Genomic DNA, 7,058 nt, shown 5'->3' on the forward strand with positions numbered 1-7,058 from the left:
ATCCGCCCGTCTCGGCCTCCCAAAGTGCTGGGATTACAGGCTTGAGCCACCGCGCCCGGCCGTTTTTCACTATACTAACAATGTTCTAATAAGCATTCTTGCAATCACCCCATGTACATTGTGCGAGTGTTTTTCTGAAGTAGATAAAAAGAAATATATTTTCTAGGCCAAAGGGAATCTACATCTTCAATTTTAGTGGATACTGCCAAGCTGCCCTCCAAAAAGGAAGAACCAGTTCACACCTCACCTACAGAGTGAGGATGCTTGTTTTAACACACCCTTCCATACACTAAATCTTATTTTTATTTTAAGTAGAGGTATTCAGAAGTGTGAGTCTTTTAAGCAATGATACAAAAGCAGTAAAAAAAGATCTGTTCAAATTTATTTGACAGCATTCTTCTATGAATATGCAGAGACTCAATTTGAGGTCCAGAGTGAGTCACCGATCTATTTTAACCAAATCACTGAGAATCCAATGACATCATTGTGTCTCTCTGGGGGTGTCAGACTCTAAAGTAAGTGACAACTGAATATGGTCGCTATTGCCCTAGAACAGCAATCCCTTAACAGGTGCCATAGTGGAGACCCATGTACCCTCTCTCTGTGAACAGAAGAAGCTCCTCTGTCCTCCCACCTCCCTCTGAGCCACTCTGGAGCAGCGAGGCAGGGACACCCACCCTTATTCCCACGACTTCAGTTCTCCCTCTTTGTCAAGCTCCCCAAGCGAGATTCAGGTAAGTTTTCCCTCCCTCCCTCCCTCCCTCCCTTCCTTCCTGCCTGCCCTCCTTCCTTCCTTTCTCTCTCTCTCTCTCTTTCTTTTCTTTCTTTCTTTCTCTCTCTCTTTTTTTTTTTTTTTTCCTAAGACAGTCTCACTCTGTTGCCCAGGTTGGAGTGCAGTGGCGCAATCTTGGCTCAGTGCAACCTCCACCTCCTGGGCTCCAGCGAGTCTTGTGCCTCAGCCTCCTGAGTAGCTGGGACTATAGGCCTGCCACCATGCCCAAATAATTTTTGTATTTTCAGTAGAGACGGGGGTCTCACCATGTTGGCCAGGCTGGTCTCAAACTCCTGGCCTCAAGTGATCTGCCTGCCTTGGCCTCCCAAAGTGCTGGGATTACAGGCATGAGCCACCGTGCCCAGCCTTTGGATTCAGGTAAATTCAATGCTTTCTATGAGGTTCTACTGTTTTCAAACTGTTCCCAGAAACTGTGGGCTGTATTCATTTGACCAGGGCAAATCTCACCTTTGGTTTTCAGGAATTTCAGGAAAGTCCTTTGTGATGCTCCAAGGGCCCATGCATGGCCCAAGTGTGGCCACAAAGCCATATGTTTCTCAGACACTCACAGTCCTCTCTTCACAATCCAAGGGACAATTCTGTGACTCTGTGGGCTAAACAGATAGAGTTTTGCTTTCTTTTTGGATACCCAGGGAGAGATTAAGGCACTCTCACTGTCCTTGCTCTTAGTAACAACTCAATGTATTACAACTACTATTGTTTCCATAGCATTGAGTACTATATTGCCTTTTTCTTATAATAGTCTTAGACAAAGGAAGGGCAGTATGATCAAGACAAAGGCTTCCTTCATGGACATTCTCCTGGGACTGGGGGGTGACACTCAGGCAGGCAGCCTCCTGGCATCCCTGGGGAAGGGCAGCAGATGAACTACCACATCATCAAGAGGTGGCATTTACCTCACAGAACTTGCCACTGTCTGATCCTCAGCTTTGAGTCTCCAGAATTTGGTTTTCTGAACATCCCAGATAAGATACAGCATGTGCAGGCAAATTCATATTAGTTCCATGCTACAAGGAACTATCTAAAAATCAGAATCCATGCATTGATTTGTTTGCTCTTCAAACTTTGACTGACACTGGGCCTGAGCCTGTCCAGATCCAAGCTCTGAATAGAATGAATAAAATAGGTTCAGTCCAGGCTCTTACAGAACCTACAGTCTACTGAGAGAAACACATAGACCATTCCAACCCAGTGAGATGAGTGTTACAGGAGGGGATGCACAGAACACTATCAAAGCAATGAGAGGAGGCACAACCCTGAAGAAGTGGTGTATTTAACATGCGGGCAGCAGGGAAAGGAAAGAGTCAGTATGAAGTGAGATGACCGTGAGCAAGGGGGAGAATGATTGCTAGAGCAAGGTCTCAAGGAAACAGAACTAAACTGGGACCAGAACACAGTGGGAAGGCTGGCCTCGGGAAGAAAGATGGTCTCTTTTCTAAGCCGGGAAGGAAGGAGGAAAGGATAGCCAGGGACACACAGGATTATAGGATGGGCAGGAGGCAGTTTCTGGCTGTACAATCTATTAGGGGGGCAAGGGGCTAGGAGGGAGGTTGACTTCTGAAAGTGAGGAGGTTCTGGGGTTAAAGCTTTGTCAAATATTATAATAAGGACTGTGGGAGAATGTGAGGCATATGGGAATGAGGAAATAGAAGTGATTCACTGAGAGGGTCTAGGAGCCTGTTGTGATTTTACTCTCATCCCAGCACACAACGGTGGGTGCTCTCCTCTAGCGCCCACATCTCTAGTGAAGACATAGGGAAGTCAGACAGGTGGATTTACCAGGCTCACGTTTTCAGCAACCTGGCACCACTCTATAGACAGACCAAGGAGCTGGATGAAGAGGCACATGAAGAGCAGAGAGAGAGAACAGATGGACGGGGAGCGGGGTGGGGGGGCGGTGGGAACAACCTATTCCTAGGTTTCTCATCTTGGTAAGGGTTGTCGCCAAGCATTCACGACTGAAGTCAGAAACTAGGGCATCTGCTGGGTGCAGTGGTTCATGTCTGTAATCCCAGCACTTTGGGAGGCCGAGGCGGGTGGATCATCTGAGGCCAGGAGTTCGAGACCAGCCTGGCCAACATAGTGAGACCCTGTCTCTACTAAAACCATAAAAATTAGCCAGTGGTGGTGCATGCCTGTAATCCCAGATACTCGGGAGGTTGAGGCAGGAGAATTGCTTGAACTCGGGAGGCAGAGGTTGCAGTGAGCTGAGATCGTGCCACTGCACCCCAGCCTGGGCGACAGAGGGAAACTTTTTCCTAAAAAAAAAAAAAAAAGATAGATCCACAGCTACTATCTCTTTGGTTCTTTGGTTTCGTCCACTTTTCTTTTCTTTTCTTTTCTTTTCGATGGAGTCTCGCTCTGTCACCCAGGCTGGAGGGCAGTGGTTTTGACCATGGCTTACTGCAATTCCACCTCCCGGGTTCAAGAGATTCTCATGCCTCAGCCTCCCAAGTAGCTGAGATTACAGGTGTGCACCACCACACTTGGCTAATGTTTGTATTTTTTTTTTTTTTTGAGACGGAGTCTCACTCTGTCGCCCAGGCTGGAGTGCAGTGGCTGGATCTCAGCTCACTGCAAACTCTGCCTCCCGGGTTTACGCCATTCTCCTGCCTCAGCCTCCCGAGTAGCTGGGACTACAGGCACCCGCCACCTTGCCGGGCTACTTTTTTGTATTTTTTAGTAGAGACGGGGTTTCACCATGTTAGCCAGGATGGTCTCGATCTCCTGACCTCGTGATCCGCCCGTCTCGGCCTCCCAAAGTGCTGGGATTACAGGCTTGAGCCACCGCGCCTGGCAATTTTTGTATTTTTAGTAGAGATGGGGTTTCACTATGTTGGCCAGGCTGGTCTCAAACTCATGACCTCAGGTGATCCACCCACCTTGGCCTCCCAAAGCGCTGGGATTACAGGTGTGAGCCACCGCACTCGGCCACTTTTTGTCATCTTCCCTGGTCCCTCTGCTCAGCTCCTGTAGAACTCTGTTAATTCCATGATTATAGGACAGGTCACTTTACATCAGAGTTGTTTTAGTGCTGGAGTTAAACACTCCAATGGCTTCTAGGACCAGAAAATAACTGAGTGATGCTGCCAGGGAGTGTGACACATTGGAAAGCCTCTTTTGGTATAACGGGGAAGGAGAGCACTGCCCATGAAGAAATATGAGTTCACTATTTTGCTAGATATTTCTATGTTCTTTTTTTTTTTTTGAGACGGAGTCTTGCTCTATCGCCCGGGCTGGAGTGCAGTGGCCGGATCTCAGCTCACTGCAAGCTCCGCCTCCCGGGTTCATGCCATTCTCCTGCCTCAGCCTCCTGAGTTGCTGGGACTACAGGTGCCCGCCACCACGCCTGGCTAATTTTTTTTTTTTTTTTGGTATTTTTAGTAGAGACAGGGTTTCACCATGTTGGCCAGGCTGGTCTTGAACTCCTGACCTTGTGATTCGCCCACCTCAGCCTCCCAAAGTGCTGGGATTACAGGCGTGAGCCACCGTGCCCGGTGATCTTTCTATATTCTTAAGAAAAGCCTGAAATAGTTTTAGAGAGAAATACCCTGACTTTTACATGAAGAAAACTATTCAAACTTAAAACTGTTATTGAAGTGTTTAGGGGTAAAGTTTACCAATGTCTGCAACTTACTTTTAAATGCCTCAAAAGATGTATTGGTGGGTGGCTACAGGGATGAGTAGATATATGATAAAGCAACAGCAAAATATTAGTTGTAGCATCATTCTCAATTCCCCCTCAGCTTAGTGATGCATACATGTACAGTTTTTCCAACTGTTCTGTAAGCTTCATAACAAAATGAACAGCCATTAAAAATTTTTTTTTTTTTTTTTTTTTTTTGAGACGGAGTCTTGCTCTTTCGCCCGGGCTGGAGTGCAGTGGCCGGATCTCAGCTCACTGCAAGCTCCGCCTCCCGGGTTTTACGCCATTCTCCTGCCTCAGCCTCCGGAGTAGCTGGGACTACAGGCGCCCGCCACCTCGCCCGGCTAGTTTTTTGTATTTTTATTTTTATTTTTTTTATTTTTTTTATTTTTTTTTTGAGACGGAGTCTCGCTCTGTCGCCCAGACTGGAGTGCAGTGGCCAGATCTCAGCTCACTGCAAGCTCTGCCTCCTGGTTTACGCCATTCTCCTGCCTCAGCCTCCCGAGTAGCTGGACTACAGGCGCCAGACACCTCGCCCGGCTAGTTTTTGTATTTTTAGTAGAGACGGGGTTTCAGCGTATTAGCCAGGATGGTCTTGATCTCCTGACCTCGTGATCCGCCCGTCTCGGCCTCCCAAAGTGCTGGGATTACAGGCTTGAGCCGCCGCGCCCGGCCTTGTATTTTTAATAGAGACGGGGTTTCACCGTGTTAGCCAGGATGGTCTCGATCTCCTGACCTCGTGATCCGCCCGTCTCGGCCTCCCAAAGTGCTGGGATTACAGGCTTGAGCCACCGCGCCCGGCAAAATTTTTTTTTTTTTTTAAACTGAGTCTTACTCTGCTGTCCGGGCTGAGTGCAGTGGCACAATCGCAGTTCACTGCAGCCTAGACTTCCTGTACTCAAGCAGTCCTCTCACCTCTGCCTCCAGAGTAGCTGGGACTACAGGCACACACCACCACACCCGGCAAATTTTCTTTTTTCACTTTTTGTAGAGATGAGAGTGTATCATTCTGTTGCCCAGGTTGGTTTCAAACTTCTGGCCTCAAGCATTCCACTTGCCTTGGCCTCCCAAAGTGCTGGGATTACAAGCCTGAGCCACTGCACCTGGCTAGAAATTTTTTTTTAATTGAAAAAGAAGGCTGGGCGCATTGGCTCATGCCTGTAATCCCAACACTCTGGGAGGCTGAGGCAGGTGGATCACTTGAGGTCAGGAGTTCAAGACCACCCTGGCCAACGTGGTGAAACTTCATCTCTACTAAAAATACAAAAATTAGTCGGGTTTGGTGGTGTGCACCTGTAATCTCAGCTACTCAGGAGGCCAAGACAGAAGAATCGCTTGAACCTGGGAGGTGGAGGTTGCAGGGAGCTGAGATAGTACTACTGCACTCCAGCTTGGGCAACGGGAGAGAAAAGAAAGAAAGGAGAAAAAGAGAGAGAAAGGAGGGAAGGAAGGAAGGGAGGAAGGGGGGGAGGGCGGGCATATGAGCCACTCTCTGGGACTTCTGTCACAAATTGTAATGGACTTGATGAAAATAAGGTGGAGTAAATGAAAACAACATAAAGGCACAGAACACAGTCCCTAGGACACTTAGTAAGTATCAGGTTTTATTATCATTTGGAAGGGAGGAAATGGGCACAGACTGGGGGATATTCTTTTTTTTGAAACAGTCTCACTCTGTCGCCCAGGCTAGAGTGCAGTGGTGGGTGGGATCTCCGCCCACTGCAACCTCCACCTCCCGGGTCCAAGCAATCCTCTCTCACCTCAGCCTCCCAAGTAGCTGGGATTACAGGTGCCTGTCACCACGCCCAGCTAATTTTTCTATTTTTAGTAGAGACGTGGTTTCACCATGTTCGCCAGGCTAGTCTTTTTTTTTTTTTTTTTTTTTTTTTTTTTTTTTTTTTTTGAGACGGAGTCTCGCTGTGTCGCCAGGCTGGAGTGCAGTGGCGCGATCTCGGCTCACTGCAAGCTCCGCCTCCCGGGTTCCCGCCATTCTCCCGCCTCAGCCTCCGAGTAGCTGGGACTACAGGCGCCCGCCACCGCGCCCGGCTAGTTTTTTTTTTTTTTTTTGTATTTTAGTAGAGACGAGGTTTCACCGTGTTAGCCAGGAGGGTCTCGATCTCCTGACCTCGTGATCCGCCCGCCTCGGCCTCCCAAAGTGCTGGGATTACAGGCTTGAGCCACCGCGCCCGGCCTCGCCAGGCTAGTCTTGAACTCCTGACTTCAAGTAATCCGCCCGCCTTGGCCTCCCAAAGAGGAGTCTTAAATGAATTTCACTGAGGGATTTCAGCAGATTTTCATTACAATGTCCACCCTGAAAGTGTAGGGGCCAGAGTTCCACGCTGGTTAAACTCTGTTGCTGTGTGAACTTATACCCGTAATTTTCACCTCTGCACCTCACATTGCTTGTTTTTAAACTATGAGAATTGAACTCGCGGCCGGGCGCGGTGGCTCAAGCCTGTAATCCCAGCACTTTGGGAGGCCGAGACGGGCGGATCACGAGGTCGGGAGACCGAGACCATCCTGGCTGACACGGTGAAACCCTGTCTCTATTAAAAAATACAAAAAACTAGCCGGGCGAGGTGGCGGGGGCCTGTATTCCCAGCTACTCCGGAGGCTGAG

The sequence above is a fragment of the Trachypithecus francoisi genome, unplaced genomic scaffold, assembly GCF_009764315.1.
Source record: "Trachypithecus francoisi isolate TF-2019V2 unplaced genomic scaffold, Tfra_2.0 Lachesis_group8, whole genome shotgun sequence".
Lineage (NCBI taxonomy): Eukaryota > Metazoa > Chordata > Mammalia > Primates > Cercopithecidae > Trachypithecus > Trachypithecus francoisi.